This window comes from Ammospiza nelsoni, chromosome 35 (genome assembly GCF_027579445.1).
Source record: "Ammospiza nelsoni isolate bAmmNel1 chromosome 35, bAmmNel1.pri, whole genome shotgun sequence".
Taxonomy (NCBI): Eukaryota; Metazoa; Chordata; class Aves; order Passeriformes; family Passerellidae; genus Ammospiza; species Ammospiza nelsoni.
Window position 1 is genome coordinate 2,506,473 of NC_080667.1, and position 20,542 is coordinate 2,527,014.

The 20,542-nt window shown below is 47.0% G+C and overlaps 2 long non-coding RNA genes across 3 annotated transcripts; both read left to right on the forward strand.

The window, feature by feature from the left end:
* The first annotated feature begins 589 nt into the window (after nt 1–589).
* LOC132086080 (uncharacterized) lies at nt 590–4,232 on the forward strand. Of its 2 annotated transcripts, none has more exons than XR_009420350.1 (5): nt 590–858; nt 1,483–1,546; nt 2,244–2,319; nt 3,087–3,204; nt 3,888–4,232. It is a non-coding gene; the product is annotated as an uncharacterized LOC132086080 (long non-coding RNA). The 2 variants fall into 2 exon arrangements; XR_009420349.1 differs by having other exon boundaries at nt 595–858; nt 3,799–4,232.
* A 12,322-nt stretch (nt 4,233–16,554) lies between these two features.
* LOC132086085 (uncharacterized) lies at nt 16,555–18,417 on the forward strand. The gene is made up of 2 exons (XR_009420352.1): nt 16,555–17,700; nt 17,849–18,417. It is a non-coding gene; the product is annotated as an uncharacterized LOC132086085 (long non-coding RNA).
* Nucleotides 18,418–20,542: the final 2,125 nt, after the last annotated feature.

The following is a 20,542-nucleotide window of genomic DNA, read 5'->3' on the forward strand; positions in this document are numbered from 1 at the left end:
GGGCGGTGTATAAAGCGAGTATAAAATATCAACTGTATATAAGAAGGAATAAAAAGCTCTGTGTCATGTGCAGCAGTAGAAAATTTCAGGCTCCCAGGGAATAAATAGTTTTCTTTCAATCATTATAGTTTTGGGGTTTTTTTTACTCCCAGGTAGCCTGAAAGTTACTACTGCTGCTTTTTGATTCTAAAGCTAGGAAGGAAAACCAAGATTACAAATACAAGAAAAAGAAAGGGAAAGGGAAGGGGAAAAAAAGGAAAGGAAAGGAAAGGAAAGGAAAGAAAGCAGGAGAGCAGAAGGGAAGGGAAGGGAAAGGGGTGAAAAACAGCGTTAAAAAAAGAAAAAGAGTTGGAGGGGAAAAGAGAGGGCATTCGGGAGGAGCGGTCCTGCCTCAGGTCCTTCCCCGCCCTGGGGCGAAGGACCCGTTTGATGCCCGGGAGGGACTGCAGCTCCCGGTGGCGGGGGACGGAGCCGTGGCTGTCAGCCCGAGACTCCAACTCCCGGCAGGCCCTGCTGCCGGCGCGGCGTGTGACGCAACGGCTATCGCGGCACATGAGTGGCTACCAGCCCGAGACTCCAACTCCCGGCAGGCCCTGCTGCCGGCGCGACGTGTGCCGCAACGGCCGACGCTGCCCGGGATTTTTCTCTAAATCGGCAGTAAATACAGCTGAGTAAAATTAGCTTGGTTTTCTTCCTTCTTTTTTAACTGAATTGTTTTTATTAAAAATACTATTTGAATATGTAGAAAAAGTGGGGATGTCCTGTACTATATCCTAGCTTTTCTTGTTTATAGGGTGCTCAGAAAACATGCGTCCCTTAGAGTCCCTCAGAAAGGTTCTCAGTGCGATCTCTACCAAGGTATGTATTTACTAATAAGTGATCCCTTTAGATATTTGCCTGTGTACCTTTTCCTGTAATTCAGAGCTTGCGTTCTGTGGGTTTTATGATAAACCTGTAAAATATGTAAGAATGCTTTTGCAAGTCTGAATCGTTGAAGGCAGCAGTAAGTGGATTTAGAGCCTGTTCTTGACCAGACAACGGGAAAAAGTGTGACTTTGATGCTGAACTTGTTTTTTTCATTTTTCATTTGACTTGTCTGGAATGATTTAGGAATAGAGAGAGCTAGAAAAAGAGAGAAATGGAATTGATTATGGAGCACTCCTCAAATGCTCACCACGATTCAGTGTAGAGCCGAAGTGAAGGGTGATGGAACAGAGCTCTGTGCTTTAGAAGGAAATAAATTTAAACCTGACCTCCGCACAGAGTCTCACTAACTTCTTTTGTTTTAAAATACAAAATATTATTAGGAAGTGTTGGAAGTTAGTGTTTTGGGAAAGAAACGGCAGTTCCACAGAACATTCCATTTAACAGAGGCTCTGGGAAGGATTCATGTTGTAACTGCTGTCACTGCAATCAGTTGGTGGTTCAGCCTTGAAATGTGCACTTGCCCTTCTATAAAGCACTGTTTTGTTTGCCTTTCAGTGCTATGAGTCTTGATAAATTGGAGAAGAGCCCAAGAGAAATTTTTCATCCCTTGATATAAAAGGTAGGAAGTGACTTTTTTTGGTTTGGTTCTTTTTCTTTATTATTTCCTGGAAATAAAAGTAATTAAGTATAGGTACTACTGGTTTGTTTCTTCCAGTAGCAGATGATAACAATAGCAGTAGTAACAGTAAAAATAATAATAGAAATAATAATAATAGCAATGTAATACTACCTAAACTGTCTTTATCCATTGAACTGGCCATTTCAAATCAAAACTTCTAAACACAAATCAAACCATCATCCTCGTAGAATCTTTCACAGCAGTGGGCTATAGATCCTGGTTTTGTTGACAGGATTTATTGGTTCTGGAATAGCAAGAGGGAAGTACAAGCCTAACTACTTCTAGCTCACAGACCCATCCAGTGAATACTGCTTTGTGTTTTGGTGGGCTTGTGATGACTTTGAAATCAATTGCTCATTCCAGTAAAAAAAATTAATGTTTTTTTGAACCTGACAGCAGAAATAACTTTAGGCACCAACTTAATAATAACAGATCACCAATTTAAGTTCATAATTTTATGCTGTACTATCAAAGTTTAAAGGTAAATTTTTACTTATTAGGAGATGGTATAAAGTGTATGTTCCAATGTGTTGGATGTATGCAAAGGTACATACGTACCCGAAAGTCCTTAGAGGAAACAAATTTTTACGTCTGCTGTTTGATTGTTTCTCATACAATATTTGGTTTTATTTCCCAGGGATCGGTGAATTTTAACTTTGGAGTCCTCTGTGCTAAGGATGCTCAGCCTACAGATGATGAAATGTTCAGTAATGGTGAGTTTTTCACCTTCTCTTTAATTGCTATGCTGATCTGAATAAGAAAAAAACAAAAGCAAGAGAAAAAAAAAGGATGGTTTATTATTTTTTACGCTGTTATGTTTGTTTCCTCAGTATTTGCTGCAGCTCTGCGAACCCAAGCTTTGGGTTCCTTCTGTCCCACTGGGAGTTGCCCAGTTTGGTTGCATCTGGTGAAATTCACCCTGAGACCTTACAGAGCTAGCTCAAACTACGTGAGAGCCATTTGCAGTTCTCTCCAGACACCTGGAGAATGGGTGATGTTTCTGAGGGTCTGGCAAGTATACTTGTATCAAAACTCAGTCTGTGAAATTTCTGGGGAAAACCCTTCTGTGTCCTGAAGGGTTCAAACTCTGGTGAGGATCCAGTTATCAGGTGCTCACCTGGATGGTTCCAGCTCTTAAAGTGAACACTTGTACTCTTACCCTGTAGTTTACATCTATTGTATTTTTGTTATTTTGCAAGATTTTACGGCTTTGCAAAATATTGTGCATTTCACTCTTTGGAACCTCTCAGATCGTTCTTTGGTGCAGCACCACCTCATGGGACACTTGGCTGCCGTCCTGAAGGGGTCGGTCGCTAGAATTGTAAATCCTGGAGAGTTTGTAAGTCTTCTGTCCCCAGGGAGGTACCACGCTTTGTTTACTTTTGTTCTGTTTGTTAGGCGCTGCTTCTCATTGGAAGTATGAATTTCAAACTACCCTGTTCTTATTTTAACTGTTTTCCTGGTTCTCTCCCTACGGCAGGGAAAGACTCTCGTATCCTTGTCGTCGGGCTCGGTGCTGTCCAAGAAGATGCAGAGACTAAAAAAATCATAAGAAGCAAAATATGACTGCAGGGAAAACAAGCTGGAGAGAACAAAAGGTGATATTGTTATCCTTACCCTGTATTAGAAACATCCGCTGTGCTTTGATGCTGGCAGCTGCCAGGGGCTTGTTAGCTCTTTGTAGGCAGGTGTAGGTGTTCACTTGTAGGTTTTTTCTCTGGACAAGTCAATTCAAACTTTGCTAAGCTTATATTTGCAAATTACTCTCTAGCACAGTCCAGCATGACATTTTTGAATGTTGTAAAAATACCATGTTACTTGGAAATTGCTAATGATGAGAAGCTTTAGGGAAAAATAAGATGTCAGGGTTGGGAGATGTGAGAAGAATTTTGAGGGGATGTTAGACTGAAATAAAGCACACTTGAAGCTGGACTGGCACGCTGGCAGATCCCCTATTAAACAGTAGCGCTGAGATTAGCCTGGGGGTTGCCCATTGTTTCTGTAGAAATAAATGTTTTCTGGTCTTCAGAGGTAAGCTGCTTTGAAAAGCTGGAAGGCACAGCATAGTGACAATCCGTGTGCTTCGCATTAAAAATAGATTTCAGAAGGGTCCTAGGCTTTTGTCTTTTCCTAGAAGTCGATGTAATCCTATTGAGGAGTTTTTAATTCTGTGCTGCCATGTCATCGATCAGGGCCCTGTCGTACTAATCATCATACAGATGCAAAACAAAAAATCAGACCCTGTCCCGACCACTTAGAGCCCAGAACACGATTTCCTCAGGCTGCCATTTGTGTGCCATCGGTACTCACCACGGAAGCGAGCTGGGGATTGTTGCACCCGTTGGGAACAAACCGCTTCTCGTCACACAGAAATGGAATTGGGACGACGCCTCAGCCAGCCTCTCTCTCCTGAATCTGCAGCAGAGCAGTTCCAGTCCATGCGGGCAATCCAGTTCCTGACGATCTGAGCGCACGGAGCAGCGCTCAGCTGCTGTGGGGGGCTCAGGGAGGGCAGAGTGTGCATTGTCATCTTCCTGAACCTACAGACGCGAATCAAAGTGAGAAGCCACAGGGTGGAAATCAGTCGCATATATGCTAAATAAAACTTGCAGGTTTTTTTTAAGAATTGTTTTTGCTTGTTCTTTGTTGTGCTTCTGTGCTTAGAAAACCTCCCTTTACAATCAGTTCAATTCATCAATTGAACCTTTGTTTGCAGACTCTCACTGAGCAGAATTTGTTGCAGACTCAGTGCACGCTGTGCAGGCCTCCCGGGAGTGTGAGGAGCTCACGTGTGCTACTTTTTGCTTTAGGACGCTCTGAGGTATTTATTCCTTTTGGGATACATGATGAGAATTCCCAAGAGAGGTAGTTATAAGGTATGACATCGGGAAAAAGCCTGTGTGGTTGGAATGTTGTTGCTGTCAAAAGTTAATTTTTTCTTAGCCAGTAGTTAGCTTTTTGCTTTATTTTTGTGGTATCAATATTTTATTGTTTAAAAAATTCCTTCAAAATAACTTCAGTGGTCGCCCACCAGTACCTTGTTCAGATTTGCCTATTTGCTTGTAGCTGAAATGTTCACATCTTGTTTATCATTCTATTTAAGAAACTGCTGCCCAGCCAACTAATAACTGAATATCCATCTGTCTAGGACACGGGGAGAGGATTTAGGTAATGTCTTTATTTCCAGAAAAAAGTTCCAGTGTAGTTTCTAAATAGAGGAGAAGGGGGTGAAGACTCGGGGCTCTGATGCCGTTGGGGCACCCCAAGGTCCCCAGGAGAGGGGGCCCCACTGCGGTGCAGGAGCAGGTGTGTTCTCATGTAATATTGAACACATTATAAATATAAATATGAAAATTATAAACATGAAAATATTTTTAAAATACTTAAATAAAGCGGGTTTTCTTTATTGGTCAATAGGCAGTGTTTTGATTGTAAAAATTATAAATGCAAATAATATAAAGGTAGAAATCTAAGTTTAGAAATATATAATAAATACATACAGATAAATATAAAAATTTAAAATATCAGAAAAAATTAGTTGTAGCAGTAGATATTATACATAATTTAAATAATGATTTAAATCTATTTTAAAATTTTATATATATATCATTATTAATGTAATACATCCAAAGAAACGATAAATTAAAATATGAATGTATAATTATACAAAGTATAAATAAAAAATATTTCAGTATCCTTTAAAAGAAGGGTTTTTTTATTTATTTGGTTAGAGACGGGGTTTTTATTTGGAATAATGGAAGTATTATAGAAGTATAAAATTAAATATAGAAATATACAGTCAATATAGAAAGATATTTGTAAAATCACGAGCGAACGACGCCTCCTTCGGCCGAACCAAGGCGAGACCGGCGGAACCTGACGGCCTCGAGCGAACCGAGGCCAGGCTTGCGAGGCTGCCTGAACGGAGCCGAGCTCAGCCGAACCGAGCCCGCTGCTCTCGTGCGCGCTAATTAGCGCGAGTGCGGTCACTGCCCAATGAGCTCCTGTGCCACGCCGCGCTCCCGATCGTGTCCGTGCGATGGCCGGGCCGCCCGCGGGACGCGGCAGCAGGAGAGCCCCGAGCCGGGCGAGTTTAACGTGAGGCGGCGCCGCTTGCCCGCCGTCAGGGAGCCGAGCCGAGGCGAGCTCAGCCGAACGCGGAGAGAGCGGCTCCGAGTTGGGCCGAAGCGAGCCGAGCCGCGCCGAGGGCAGAGAGCGGCTCCGAGTTCGGCCGAAGCGAGCCGAGGCGCGCCGAGCGCACTGATCGGCTCCGAGTTCGGCCGAGGCGAGCCGGGCCGCGCCGGGCGCACTGATCGGCTCCGAGTTCGGCCGAAGCGAGCCGAGCCGCGCCGGGCGCACAGAGAGGCTCCGAGTTCGGCCGAAGCGAGCCGAGCCGCGCCGGGCGCACTGATCGGCTCCGAGTTCGGCCGAAGCGAGCCGAGCCGCGCCGGGCGCAGAGAGCGGCTCCGAGTTCGGCCGAAGCGAGCCGAGCCGCGCCGGGCGCACAGAGAGGCTCCGAGTTCGGCCGAAGCGAGCCGAGGCGCGCCGAGCGCAGAGAGCGGCTCCGAGTTCGGCCGAAGCGAGGCGATCCGTGCCGAAGGGTCGAGTCCAGCCGAATGCAGATGACAATGGCCGAGTTTAGCCGATTAGAGCCGAGTTTAGCCGAGCAGCTGTGAGCCTTGCACGCTTGAGGTGAGCGTGCATCGTTGCTGGCCTGGGATTGAGTGAAATGCACTAAGGAAACCAGCTCTGGGGAGGGAGGCAGGGAAATCCTCTCTTAACGTTTACCAATTCGTCCGTCAAACTCATCACGGCAGGACAGAGTGAAGACTGAAAGTGTAAGAAGATGTGGAGGGAAACAGAGAATCTGGCAGGAGCATCGAACGCACAAGTGCACGAATTTTGCTTTTTGCTTGGATGTAAACTCAGAAGTTGTAAGGAATTTGGGAAGGAGAAGGGACATTTCAGAAGGAGAAGAAGTTGTTGTTGGAGTCCTGGCAAAAGCTTTAAAAAAAAAAAAAAAAGTGGTTTCTTTTTTCTTCACTATTATATTCTTTGGTGGTATATGGTGTGCTGTTTTATTTCTTGGTGTTATTAGCTCTGTGTAAATTGTTTATTGAGTCAAGCTAACTTTGCTTGGGTTGTTTTGTATTTGAGGTAGGATCAATTTCAAGAGGTTTCTTTCACAGACTTCTGATAGGTATTACTGGGATTTTGGTTTTGTTTACTGTATGCATAGAGATTTGGTAGGGCCAGCTGGGCTGCTGGAGTTTTGGGTGTGAATTTATTAGATGGCTTTTGTTAAACACAGAATAATTATGTAAGGTAACAGCAAATTACCCAATTACCCAATTGATCTAGCTATGTAACCTTACCACAAAGTTTTATATCTTGCCAGTTTTCTGTTCTTCTGCTCCAAGTAGTTGTTGCAAAAAAAGAAAGCACTGTTCCTTTTCTGAAAAGTTTTCTTCTATAACAAGCCCTTTACTGCCCTTGAATGTGAGTCAGAGGAGCCAAACAGCTGCAGCTGCTCTGAGGGCTTGGTGGGATTCGCCCCCTCCCTTTTCCTGGGTGGCATGGGAACGAGAGGCGGGCACAATCAGGGGTATATTAACCCCAGCCGTGGCTGAGGGGCTTCATTCCCTCTCTGGGATGTGCTGGGTTAAGAGCACTCCTCATTTCAGTGAAGAGGCTTTTTCAGCCCGTCTCAGCATCTTTTCAGCAGGTGTTTCTGGGCATCTAAAGCACAGAGGCTTGGAAGATTCTGTGAAGAAAACAGCATGGAATACAGGGAGTATTTAGGTTTGTGATTTTGGGTTTTGTGTTTAGGAGTGGTAAGGTGCTTTTGTAATTTGTAGTTTTGCTCTGGTTGTTTTTTTGGTTGGATTTCTTTTGGTGGAATTTTTGGTTTTTTTTGGTTTTCATTTTGGGGTTTTTAGTTGGTTTTTGTGGGGGTTTTGGATTTTTTGATGTTTTCTGTGGTTTTTTTGTTTCTGTGGGGAGTTAGGTGTTTTGGGATTTATTGTTTGTGTGGGTTTTGTTTGTTTGGTTTTTTTTCTTTGTTTGTTTTTGGGATTGGTTTTGTTGGGTTTTTTTTGTTTTGTTTTTTTTTTTTAATTGAGGAGTGCAACTCCCTGAAATTCCAAGCTGTGTCAAGCACAACATTTTATTCAGCAGATTGATCATGTCACAAGAGGGATCCGCCCAAGGTCCAAGATGATGTTTGAGATTGAGGCTTCAGGTGAGTTGAGGATTGTGATTGGGAGAGGGAGGGTGAGCAGTTAGGAGTTCTTGGGAGGGAGTTTGCAGGCAGCAGGGTGAGAAAGGGTCTTTATTTGTTTATTTGAGGCCTCCCCCACACAAGGCTTCTCAGAAGCCTAGCAGAGGCATTCCCATGTCTTACAGCACACAAGGTCATCCACTGCACTCAGAGGAATGCCATTTAACTTTGCCTTTCTCTAACCCAGGTGCCACTCCTAATGAAGGCCTTGGAATCATGATGAAGCTGGAGCCTGAAGGAGCCAGGCACACTCAGGAGAGGGCAAGTAGCTGCCTTGGTGGGATTTGGCCCACATAACTCTGGACTCATACTTTGGTTTTGGTTTTCTTTATTGTAGCTCACCGAGAGGCTCACAGGCCATCACGAGGCCCTCCGAGGCAGACTCATTTCAGGTGCAACGTGGATTCCCATCACCGATCATCCAAAAGATAAGTTGAGGGCCTTGGCCTGGAGATGAGAGAATAGTGGGTTGGGAGTTCTTGGGGCAGATTTGAAAATTGGCAGCCGGAAAAGCAATCTTCTCCAAGGGCCTCTTAGGACAGCTAAAGGGAGAGGCTCTCCTTTTGATGGCAGCTTTCAGGCGGGCAGTGCAGAACAGCTCCGGTCTGTGTTGTGTTGTCCAGTGTTCTGTGTTCCCTAGTGTGTCTTTGGGGTCCATTTTGCCTTCTCCCCTCGAGACCCTCACCACAAGCATGATGTGTCGTGTTTCATGTCCCCCCTGTTTGCCACGTTCTGTGTCACGGGTGTGTGCACACATTTTTTGCCGGAGCTGTTCTGCCCTGCCGCATGGCCTGCTGCAGTAGGAGAAACCGTGGGGCGTTGGAATTTGTAATGCTGGCTGTACTTGGGCTCTAGATGCTATTCCTAGATTGACATAAGGTGTTTGCACCTTTTGAGTTATCCTGGTGGTGTTTGGCATATGTTGTAACTTTCTTTCAGGTGCAGACGCATTCCATGTGTGGCAGGGGGTCAGAGTTAGGAGGTGTCGGGCCTTCTTAGGAGTGCGGTGAGTAGCTGAGTGGTGGGGTTTTGGCCGATGCGGTGCCAAGATCAGGGACTGATGTTTGGTTCTCTTTAATACAGCTGTCTGAGAGACACCAGCCTGGTGCCAGCAGGACCTTCCCAGCTGACGAGGTGGCCTTTCTTTGCACCTGACAGGGACCAGCATCCCCAGATGTCTGAGAGATAAGTAGAGGGCTGTGACCCACAGAGGGGATGAAAGCAGGGTGCTGGTTTGGGAATTCCTGGGAGGGGGTTTTGAGTCCAATTTTGGAGGGGGGGGTGTGGTGTGTTCATGAAGTGGCCCCTTAGGCCCCATAAAAGCCAAGTCTCACTTTTGATTGCAGTGCTGAGGTGTGCAGCAGGGCAGAGCAGTCCCGGTGTGTCTCGTGTCACTTCTCTATTGTGCATTATGTGTTGTTTGCGTATGCCATATCTTTCACTTAGGGGGGCCTGTGAGAAACCCTGGCATCATTGTTAGCCTCTGTGATCTCTGCACTCCTTGGCCTGGCGCCCAGGCCACAGAACTTTTGACTAGGGAGCTCAGACAAGCATCAGACTCTCTTCTCTCTTTGGAAGCATCCAGTCAGACGTCTTTTCAGGTCTTGTTCTGAGCTGTATGGACAGCTGTGCCCCACCTGGATCCATTATGGTGGATTAGGACTTGTAATATTACAAGGTTAGGTAGAGGATTTTGACTGTAGGATTCCTAGGCATCAGTCTTTGCTGTTCTTGGAATAAATCATTCAGTAATCATCTTCTTCCTCCAGGGTTCTCTGAGCCTCATCAGCTCACCATCGGTCTCAGCTCGCTCATCTCCTTTTGCATTCTCTCAGTCCTTGCAGCCGTTTTCCTTGCCAAGAGATTTCTGTTCCTGTTGTGTCCCCGTTGTCTGTCCTATCCTGTGTCATGGCTCTCAGCACACATTTGTGCCGGAGCTGCTCTGCCCTGCTGCACAGCCTGGTGCGATAGGAGAAGTCCCAGGGACTTGGAGTTTGTAATGTGGGGTGTAGTTGGACTCTAGATGGGATTTGTAGATGGGCACATCATATCTGGAGCTCATCAGTTATCCTGCCACAGTGTGACTCTTGTCCTAACTTTTTTTTCAGGTTCAGATGGATTAAATGTGTGCCAGAGGGCCCCATGCCAGGTGTGGGGATTCTCCTGAGTAGGTGAGGCCCCATTTGCCTCTGCAGCAGACTCTGTTACACCTCTCAACTGACTCTGTTACACTGCTGTTCTTTGTCTTTCTTTTAGGAAGTAAATCTGGATGCCAGCAGTCAACGTGAGCAGTGGAGAGAATTGGTTGTTATTGCTCAGCTCTCAAGCACAACAATTTTTCAGCAGATTCATCGTGTCACAAGAGGGATCTGCCCAGTGTCAAGGATGATGTTTGAGATTGAGGCTTCAGGTGAGTTGAGGATGGTTACTGGGAGAGGGAGGGTGAGCAGGCATCCAGTTAGGAGTTCTTGAGAGGGGGTTTGCAGGCAGCAGGGTGAGAAAGGGTCTTTATTTGTATATTTGAGAGCCCCTCCCAAGGTGTCTCAGAAGCCTAGCAGAGGCATTCCCATGGCTTACAGCATACAAGGTGATCCACTGCACTCAGAGGAATGCCATTTAACTTTGTCTTTCTGTAACCCAGGTGCCACTGCTAATAAAGGCCACAGCCTTGGAATCAGGATGAAGCTGGAGCCTGAAGGAGCCAGGCACACTCAGGAGAGGGCAAGTAGCTGACTTGCAGGGATTTGGCCCACATAACTCTGGACTCACTCTTTGATTTTGGTTTTCTTGATTGCAGCTGACCGAGAGGCTCACAGGCCGTCACAGAGCCCTCCAAGGCAGACTCATTTCAGGTGCAATGTGGATTCCATTCACCGATCATCTAAAAGATAAGTCGGGGGCCACAGCCTGGAGATGGTGGAGTAGCAGGTTGGGAGTTTTTGGGACAGATTCAAAAATGAGCAGAGAGGAAAGCAATCTTCTCCAAAGGCCTTTTAGGACAGCTAAAGGGAGAGGCTCTACTTTTGATGGCAGCTTTCAGGCGGGCAGTGCAGAACAGCTCCGGTCTGTCGTGTTTTCCGGTGTGCTGTGTTCCCTAGCGTGTCTTTGGGGTCCCTTTTGCCTTTTCCCCTCGAGGCCCTCACCACAAGCATGATGTGTCGTGTTTCATGTCCCCCCTGTTTGTCACTTTCTCTGTCACGGGTGTGTGCACACATTTTTTGCCGGAGCTGTTCTGCCCTGCCGCATGGCCTCCTGCAGTAGGACGAACCATAGGGAGGGGGAATTTGTAATGTGGGCTGTACTTGGGCTCTAGATGTTGTTCCTAGATTGACATAAGGTGTTTGCAGCTTGTGAGTAACCCTGGTGGTGTTTGACATATGTTCTAACTTTCTTTCAGGTGCAGATGCATTCCACGTGTGGCAGAGGGTCAGGGTTAGGAGGTGCCGGGCCTTCTTAGGAGCGCGGTGAGTAGCAGAGCGGTGGGGTTTTGGCCAATGCGGTGCCAAGATCAGGCCCTGATGTTTGGTTCTCTTTAATCTAGCTGTCTGAGAGACACCAGCCCGGTGCCAGCAGGACCTTCCCAGCTGACGAGGTGGCCTTTCTTTGCACCTGACACAGACTGGCATCCCCAGATGTCTGAGAGATAAGTAGAGGGCTGCGACCCACAGTGGGGATGAAGGCATGGTGCTTGTTTGGGAATTCCTGGGAGGGGTTTTTGAGTCCAGTTTGAGCGGGGGGTATTCATTAAACGGCTCGTTAGGCCCCATGAAAGCCAAGTCTCACTTTTGATCACAGTGCTGAGGTGTGCAGGGCAGAGCAGTCCCCGTGTGCATCGTGTCACTTGTCTGTTGTGCATTGTGTGTTGTTTGTGTATCTCCTATCTTCTACCTTAGGCCTTTGAGGGCCCTGTCAGTACCCCTGGCATCATTGTTAGCGTCTGTAATCTCTGCATTCCCTGGTCTGGCACCCGGGCCACAGAGCTTTTGACTCGCGAGCTCAGACAGGCATCAGACTCTCTTCTCTCTTTGGAAGCATCCAGTCAGATGTCTTTTCAGGTCTTGTTCTGAGCTGTATGGACAGCTGTGCCCCACCTGGATCCATTATGGTGGATTAGGACTTGTAATATTACGAGGTTAGGTAGAGGATTTTGACTGTAGGATTCCTAGGCATCCGTCTTTGCTGTTCTTGGAATTAATCATTCAGTAATCATCTTCTTCCTTCAGAGTTCTCTGAGCCTCATCAGCTCACCATCGGTCTCAGCTCGCTCATCTCCTTTTGCATTCTCTCAGTCCTTGCAGCCATTTTCCTTGCCAAGAGATTTCTGTCTGTGTCTTGTGCCTATTGTTTGTCACGTCCTGTCCTGTGTCACGAGTGTCTGCACACTTTTGGGATGGGGCTGCTCTGCCGTGCTGCACAGCCTGGTGCGATAGGAGAAGTCTTGGAGACTTGGAGTTTGTAATGTGGGGTGTAGTTGGACTCTAGATGGGATTTGTAGATGGACACAGGACATCTGGAGCTCATCAGTTATCCTGCCACAGTGTGACTCTTGTCCTAACTTTTTTTTCAGATTCAGATGGATTAAATGTGTGCCAGAGGGCCCCATCCCGGGTGAGGGGATTGCCCCGAGCCGGTGAGGCCCCATTTGTCTCTGCAGCAGAAGTGTGTATGGTGAGTGTGTTACAGCTCTGTTCTTTGTCTTTCTTTTCAGGATGTCAATCTGGATGCCAGCAGTCAAGGTGAGCAGTGGACAGAACTGGCTGTTATTGCTCAGCTCTCAAGCACAACAATTTTTCAGCAGATTCATCGTGTCACAAGAGGGATCTTCCCAGTGTCAAGGATGATGTTTGAGATTGAGGCTTCAGGTGAGTTGAGGATGGTGCCTGGGAGAGGGAGGGTGATCAGGTATCCAGTTTAGGAGTTCTTAGGAGGGGGTTTGCAAGCAGCAGGGTGAGAAAGGGTGTTTATTTGAGGGCACCCCACACAAGGCTGAGAAGCCTAGCAGAGGCATTGCCATGTCTTAGGGCACACAAGGTGATCCACTGCACTCAGAGGAATGCCATTTAACTTTGTCTTTCTGTAACCCAGGTGCCACTGCTAATGAAGGCCACAGCCTTGGAATCAGGATGAAGCTGGAGCCTGAAGGAGCCAGGCACACTCAGGAGAGGGCAAGTAGCTGCCTTGGTGGGATTTGGCCCACATAACTCTGGACTCATACTTTGGTTTTGGTTTTCTTGATTGCAGCTGACCGAGAGGCTCACAGGCCATCACAGAGCCCTCCGAGGCAGACTCATTTCAGGTGCAGCGTGGATTCCCCTCACCGATCATCTAAAAGATAAGTCGGGGGCCGCGGTCTGGAGATGAGACGATGGGAGAGTATCAGGTTGGCAGTTCTTTGGCCAGATTTAAAAATTGGCAGTGGGGAAAGCAATCTTCTCCAAAGGCCTCTTAGGACAGCTAAAGGGAGAGGCTCTACTTTTGATGGCAGCTTTCAGGCGGGCAGTGCAGAACAGCTCCAGTCTGTATCCTGTTGTCCGGTGTGCTGTGTTCCCTAGTGTGTCTTTGGGGTCCCTTTTGCCTTCTCCCCTCGAGACCCTCACCACAAGCATGATGTGTCGTGTTTCATGTCCCCCTGTTTGTCACTTTCTGTGTCACGGGTGTGTGCACAGATTTGTGCCGGAGCTGTTCTGCCCTGCCGCATGGCCTGCTGCAATAAGACGAACCATAGGGAGGGGGAATTTGTAATGTTGGCTGTACTTGGGCTCTAGATGCTATTCCTAGATTGACATAAGGTGTTTGCAGCTTGTGAGTAACCCTGGTGGTGTTTGACATATGTTCTAACTTTCTTTCAGGTGCAGATGCATTCCACGTGTGGCAGAGGGTCAGGGTTAGGAGGTGCCGGGCCTTCTTAGGAGCGCGGTGAGTAGCAGAGCGGTGGGGTTTTGGCCAATGCGGTGCCAAGATCAGGCACTGATGTTTGGTTCTCTTTACTCTAGCTGTCTCAGAGACACCAGCCCGGTGCCAGCAGGACCTTCCCGTTTGACAAGGTGAGCTTTCTTTGTACCCGAGACCCGCATCCCCAGCTGTATGAGAGATAAGTAGAGGGCTACGACCCACAGTGGGGATGAAGTCATGGTGCTGTTTCGGGAAATACTGGGTGGAGTTTTTGATTCAGCTTTGGAGGTGGGGGATGTTCATGAGGTGGCCCCTTAGGCCTCATAAAAGCAAAGTCTCACTTTTGATCACAGTGTGGAGGTGTGCAGGGCAGAGCAGTCCCGGTGTGTCTCGTGTCACTTGTCTGTTGTGCATTATGTGTTGTTTGTGTATCCCATGTCTTTTACCTTTGGAGGGCCCTGTCAGTACCCCTGGCATCATTGTTAGCATCTCTGATCTCTGCATTCCCTGGCCCGGCACCCAGGCCATATATGAGTTTCTGATACCTGTCTGAGCTCCCCAGTCAAAAGTTACCTCTTTGGAAGCATCCAGTCAGATTTCTTGTCAGGTCTAGTTCTGAGCTGTATGGACAGCTATGCCCCACCTGGATCCATTGTGGTGGATTAGGACTTGTAATAATATGAGGTTAGGTACAGCATTCTGACCGTAGGATTCCTAGGCATCCATCTTTGCTGTTCTTGGAATTAATCATTCAGTTATCATCTTCGTCCCCCAGGGTTTTCTGAGCCTCATCAGCTCACCATCGGTCTCAGCTCACTCATCCCCTTTTGCATTCTCTCAGTCCTTGCAGCCATTTTCCTTGCCAAGAGATTTCTTTTCCTGTTGTGTCCCCTGTTGTTGTCTGTCCTGTCTGTCCTGTGTCACGGGTGTCTGCACACATTTGGGATGGGGCTGCTCTGCCGTGCTGCACAGCCTGGTGCGATAGGAGAAGTCTTGGAGACTTGGAATGTGTAATGTGGGGTGTAGTTGGACACTAGATGGGATCTGTGGATGGGCACAGGGCATCTGGAGCTCATCAGTTATCCTACAAGAGTGTGACTCTTGTCCTAACTTTTTTTTCAGATTCAGATGGATTAAATGTGTGCCAGAGGGCCCCATCCCGGGTGAGGGGATTGCCCCGAGCCGGTGAGGCCCCATTTGTCTCTGCAGCAGAAGTGTGTATGGTGAGTGTGTTACAGCTCTGTTCTTTGTCTTTCTTTTCAGGATGTCAATCTGGATGCCAGCAGTCAAGGTGAGCAGTGGAGAGAATTGGCTGTTATTGCTCAGCTCTCAAGCACAACAATTTTTCAGCAGATTCATCGTGTCACAAGAGGGATTTGCCCTGTGTCAAGGATGATGTTTGAGATTGAGGCTTCAGGTGAGTTGAGGATGGTGCCTGGGCGAGGGAGGGTGATCAGGTATCCAGTTTAGGATTTCTTGGGAGCGGGTTTGCAAGCAGCAGGGTGAGAAAGGGTGTTTATTTGAGGGCCCCCCCACACAAAGCTGTTCAGAAGCCTAGCAGAGGCATTCCCATGGCTTACAGCATACAAGGTGATCCTCTGCACTCAGAGGAATGCCATTTAACTTTGTCTTTCTGTAACCCAGGTGCCACTGCTAATAAAGGCCACAGCCTTGGAATCAGGATGAAGCTGGAGCCTGAAGGAGCCAGGCACACTCAGGAGAGGGCAAGTAGCTGACTTGCAGGGATTTGGCCCACATAACTCTGGACTCATACTTTGGTTTTGGTTTTCTTGATTGCAGCTGACCGAGAGGCTCACAGGCCGTCACAGAGCCCTCCAAGGCAGACTCATTTCAGGTGCAGCGTGGATTCCCCTCACCGATCATCCAAAAGATAAGTCGGGGGCCACGGTCTGGAGATGGCGGAGTAGCAGATTGGGAGTTCTTGGGACAGATTCAAAAATGAGCAGAGGGGAAAGCAATCTTCTCCAAAGGCCTCTTAGGACAGCTAAAGGGAGAGGCTCTACTTTTGATGGCAGCTTTCAGGCGGGCAATGCAGAACAGCTCCGGTCTGTGTCGTGTTGTCCGGTGTGCCGTGCTCCCTGGTGTGTCTTTGGGGTCCCTTTTGCCTTTTCCCCTCGAGGCCCTCACCACAAGCATGATGTGTCGTGTTTCATGTCCCCCCTGTTTGTCACTTTCTCTGTCACGGGTGTGTGCACACATTTTTTGCCGGAGCTGTTCTGCCCTGCCGCATGGCCTGCTGCAATAGGACAAGCCTTGGGGAGTTGAAATTTGTAATGTGGGCTGTACTTGGGCTCTAGATGTTGTTCCTAGATTGACATAAGGTGTTTGCACCTTTTGAGTTATCCTGGTGGTGTTTGGCATATGTTGTAACTTTCTTTCAGGTGCAGACGCATTCCACGTGTGGCAGAGGGTCAGAGTTAGGAGGTGCCGGGCCTTCTTAGGAGCGCGGTGAGTAGCAGAGTGGTGGGGTTTTGGCCGATGCGGTGCCAAGTTCAGGCACTGATGTTTGGTTCTCTTTAATCTAGCTGTCTGAGAGACACCAGCCCGGTACCAGCAGGACCTTCCCATCTGATGAGGTGGCCTTTCTTTGCACCTGACAGGGACCAGCATCCCCAGCTGTATGAGAGATAAGTAGAGGGCCGTGACCCACAGAGGGGCTGAAAGCACGGTGCTGGTTTGGGGATTACAGGGAGGGGGTTTTGAGTCCAGTTTGGAGGTGGGGGGGTGTTAATGAAGTGGCCCCTTAGGCCCCATAGAAGCCAAGTCTCACTTTTGATCACAGTGCTGAGGTGTGCAGCAGGGCAGAGCAGTCCCGGTGTGTCTCGTGTCACTTGTCTGTTGTGAATTGTGTGTTGTTTGTGTATCCCATGTCTTTTACCTTAGGGGTGCCTGTCATTAATCTTGGCATCATTGTTAGCATCTGTGATCTCTGCATTCCCTGGCCTGGCACCCAGGCCACAGAACTTTTGACTGGGGAGCTCAGACAGGCGTCAGACTCTCTTCTGTCTTTGGAAGCATCGCATCTGATGTCTTGTCAGGTCTCGGTCTGGGCTGTATGGACAGCTATGCCCCCACCTGGATCCATTTTGGTGGATTAGGACTTGGCGTAATATGAGGTTAGGTAGAGGATTCTGACCGTAGGATTCCTAGGCATCCATCTTTGCAGTTCTTAGAAGAAATCATTCAGTTATCATCTTCTTCCTTCGGGGTTCTCTGAGCCTCATCAGCTCACCATCAGTTTGAACTCGGTCATCTCCTTTTGCATTCTCTCAGTCCTTGCAGCCATTTTCCTTGCCTAGAATTTTCTGTCTGTGTTGTGTCCCCGTTGTCTGTCCTGTCCTGTCCATCCTGTGTCACGGCTGTCAGCACACATTTGTGCCCGAGCTGCTCTGCCCTGCCGCATAGCCTGGTGCAATAGGAGAGGGCCCGGGGATTTGTAATGTGCAGTGTGGGGTGTAGTTGGACTCTAGATGGGATTTGTAGATGGACACAGGATATCTGGAGCTCTTCAGTTCTCATTGAACCGTCTGACTGTTGTCCTAACTTTTTTTTCAGATGCACCTCCTCAGATGACTGCAGTAGTTGTGTAGGTTCCTTCTTCTGAAAGGGAATAGGGCGCAAGAATTCATCTTCCAGAGAATTTTTGCAAGTCCTGGCTTGTATTGTATCTGCCTATGGTGGCTTATGTTCTATGTACCTATACATCTGTCTTCTATTGGATTTTGGGTAGAAAATTTATCAGTCCAGAGAGGAGACAAGTCCTAGCTGTCAGATAGCCACTCGTTGACCCTTCCTGTCGTCTCACAGGTCCCCGAGGCTGCTGATTTCCCCAGGATCTGCCATTTTACCTCAAGGAGCGGCAGCCAGAAGATGTGTCACAGCACGTTCTTCAGCATCTCGAGTAAGGGCCGCAGTGAGCATTTAAGTGGAAAGATTGTGTGAGCGTGTGTGAGAGCACGTGGCTGTGTCTGTCTGTGTCTGCTCGTTTCTGCGTGTGTGAGTGCATGCTGACTGGATTTAACCTTGTGTGTGTGACTTTTGCTTTCCAGGTTTTGCGACTCCTTGTTAAATTTAGAATAAAAAATCCCCAGCCGGGTTGTATTGCATGAACTGACATGATATGTACCGATTTTGGCTTAAAACCCAGAAAACCAGACGAAGATGAGCAGGAAAAAACCAGAAAAAAACCACATGATGGACAAGAAAAAAACCCAGAAAAAGCCCAGGATGGGCAAGAAAGCAACGAGAAAAAAACCCCAGAAAATAATCCCAGATGGGCAAGAAAAAAACGTAGAAAAACCCCAGAAAATCACCCAAGATGGGCAAGAAAAAAACCCAGAAAAAACCCCAAAAAAAAAAAACTCTGAGATGGGCAAGAAAAAAACCAGAAAAAAGTCTGAAGATGGGCAAGAAAAAACCCAGAAAAAACCCCCAAGATGGACAAGAAATAACCCAGAAAAAAATTCGAAGAAGGGCAAGAAAAGACCCAGAAAACACCCAGAAAAAAATCGCAACCCAAGTATAAATATAGAAATGTTTGTCAAGTATATGCAAATATATAAAGAAATGTTAAATTATTTGAAATATAAAATAACATAAATATAACATTTATACAGTATTACTTGTGTTATGGATCATATTGATTTTTATTTATTTCCTATAATACACTACAATATTTATATCAATTTTACATCTATCATATCTATCATTTGTTATATGTTATACCAGATTGATATACTCTAGGTTTTTTTAAGTAGTTTAAAATAAAGGGGATTTTTTTTTATTTGGCAAAAGCAGGTGTTTTAGTATAAACATTATAAATACAAATAATATAAAGGTAGAAATCTAAGAATAGAAATAGATCATAAATAGCTGAAGGTTAATATAAAAATTAAAAATGTAAGAAAAAATAAGTTGTAGCAGTAGATATGGTACATAATTAGGAAAATAATTTATCTCTTATTTGAATAGGATACATGTTACACATAATGATTAATATAATACTTAAGTATAAACTGCAAATATAAATGTGAATGTAGTCATGAGCGCTATAAATATAAAAATATTTCAATGTAGTTTAAAAGAATAGAGCTTTTTTGTATTTATTTAGTTAGGATGGGATTTGTATTTTAAATAGTGAAAGCATGATAGAAATGTAATTTTAGACATAGAAATATGCAATCAATGTGGAAAGATATTTATAAAAGCACAAAATATAAGTAAATATAAATAATAGAAATAGAATAATGTTATATAAATTACATGCTACATCAATGTCCACTATAGCTATGCATGTGAATATAAATACGAAAAATGGAAATAAAAAATTTATTTAAACATGGCTTTAAAGCAAGGGGCCTTGTTTGATTCTGGTGGGGTAAGAGGCAGGTTTTTGGCATTTATTTCAGAGCAGTTTTTGGCGGGGGTCGCCCCTGTTCTTTTTTGCCACCTTGCCTGCCCGCAGCCCCGAGGCGCGCTGCGCCCCCGGCTGGGGCGGGCGGCAGTGCTGCCGCCTTGTGGGCAGAGCGCGGTACTGCAGCCCTGCGCCGAGAGGCCGCCACCTTGGGAGTGGCGCGTCGCGGATGTCGCGGACTTTTGGTTGACCTTCTCAACAGGGCGGCGAAAAGGGCGGGGAAGTGGAGGACCGGGGTGGGTGTCACTGGACTGCCTGCATGGAATACCGACCCCGGCGCGGCCCCGGTGGTATTTTCTGTGACGTTTCAAGTGTACCCGACACATGCTGTGGTCTCAGCGGCGCCGCGGGTGGGCGTATTTCGGCGGGTTTGTGACAGGCATGTGGGGAAACGCCTCGCTGTGCCGGGGTCCTCTGACAGCCGCTTTCCCGCCCTGAGGGAGCCGAGCCGGGCCGAATAGTTCCGAAGAGCCGAAGAGCCGAGTGTGGGCGAAAACAGCCGAGTTTCCCCGAAGAGCCGAGTGTAGCCGAAAACAGCCGAGTTTCACCGAAGAGCCGAGTGTGGCCGAACACAGCCGACTTGAGACGAAGAGCCGAGTGTGGCCGAACACAGCCGACTTGAGACGAAGAGCCGAGTGTAGCCGAACACAGCCGACTTGAGACGAAGAGCCGATGATAGCCGAGTGTAACCGATAGCCGACTGTAGCCGACATTGGCCGCATTTAGACAAAGAGCCGAATATGACCGACTTTAGCCCAACCGGGCCGAGTTCAGCCGAAGAGCCGGAAAAGCCGAATTTAGACGAAAAGCCGAACCGAAACGATTTTAGACCTAAGCCGAACCAAGCCTAATTTAGCCGAGTTTATTTAAACAGAACCGAACGACGCCGCAGCACTCTGCCTGCAGAGCGCCGGTGCAGACGGCAGGGGGCGGTGTATAAAGCGAGTATAAAATATCAACTGTATATAAGAAGGAATAAAAAGCTCTGTGTCATGTGCAGCAGTAGAAAATTTCAGGCTCCCAGGGAATAAATAGTTTTCTTTCAATCATTATAGTTTTGGGTTTTTTTTTTACTCCCAGGTAGCCTGAAAGTTACTACTGCTGCTTTTTGATTCTAAAGCTAGGAAGGAAAACCAAGATTACAAATACAAGAAAAAGAAAGGGAAAGGGAAGGGGAAGGGGAAAAAAAGGAAAGGAAAGGAAAGAAAGCAGGAGAGCAGAAGGGAAGGGAAGGGAAAGGGGTGAAAAACAGCGTTAAAAAAAGAAAAAGAGTTGGAGGGGAAAAGAGAGGGCATTCGGGAGGAGCGGTCCTGCCTCAGGTCCTTCCCCG